The 710-nt window shown below is 43.7% G+C and overlaps 1 pseudogene; it reads right to left on the bottom strand.

The window, feature by feature from the left end:
* Positions 1-331: 331 nt before the first annotated feature.
* LOC126100887 (5S ribosomal RNA) lies at positions 332-449 on the bottom strand (annotated as a pseudogene).
* Positions 450-710: the final 261 nt, after the last annotated feature.

Here is a 710-nt window from a genome sequence, read left to right as displayed (position 1 = left end):
GGTAGTCTGAAATATGACTTTCACAAAATATAATTTAGTTGGAAAGGTGCAGCCATTTACAGTTTTGTGAATAACGCCTTTATCATGTTCTTTTATCAAAGCAATAAAACTAAACTAAACTCCTTCCGAAGAGGCCATGAAGGCCCAATGGTACTGACCAGCTGCTGTGTCATCCTCAACGCACAGGCATCACTGGATGCAGATATGGAGGGGCGTATGGTTAGCACACCGCTCTTATGGTCATATGTCAGTTTCCGAGACTGGAGCCGCTACTTCTCAATCAAGTAGCTCCCTCCTCAGTTTGTCTCACAAGGGCTGAGTGCACCGCACTTGCCAACTGCACTCGGCAGACCGGATGTTCACCCATCCAAGTGTTAGCCCAGCCCGACGGCGCTTAACTTCGGTGATCTGATGGGAACCGGTGTTACCACTGCGGCAAAGCAGTTGGCTTTATCAGAGCAATACACATTATTAAAAAAAATCATTTTTGAGCTACAAAGACACCAACATTTTTGGATGTGTACTTGTTGATATTAATTGACATGTTGTTACACCAAAAAAAGTTTAATGTGTTCAGCACAGTCCGGTGTTTCACTAATTCCAGGGTGTATACGTGGACAAGGAAAAAAAATTCCCGGATTTCCCGGTTAAAAATACACTTTCTCCCGGGTGAAAGTACACTTTTTCCGTGTTAAGCGACAGTATACTCT

Source organism: Schistocerca cancellata, chromosome 1 (assembly GCF_023864275.1).
Source record: "Schistocerca cancellata isolate TAMUIC-IGC-003103 chromosome 1, iqSchCanc2.1, whole genome shotgun sequence".
NCBI classification, from domain to species: domain Eukaryota; kingdom Metazoa; phylum Arthropoda; class Insecta; order Orthoptera; family Acrididae; genus Schistocerca; species Schistocerca cancellata.
Note: the sequence above shows the minus strand (reverse complement) of the source record. Positions and strands in the feature narration are given on the sequence as shown.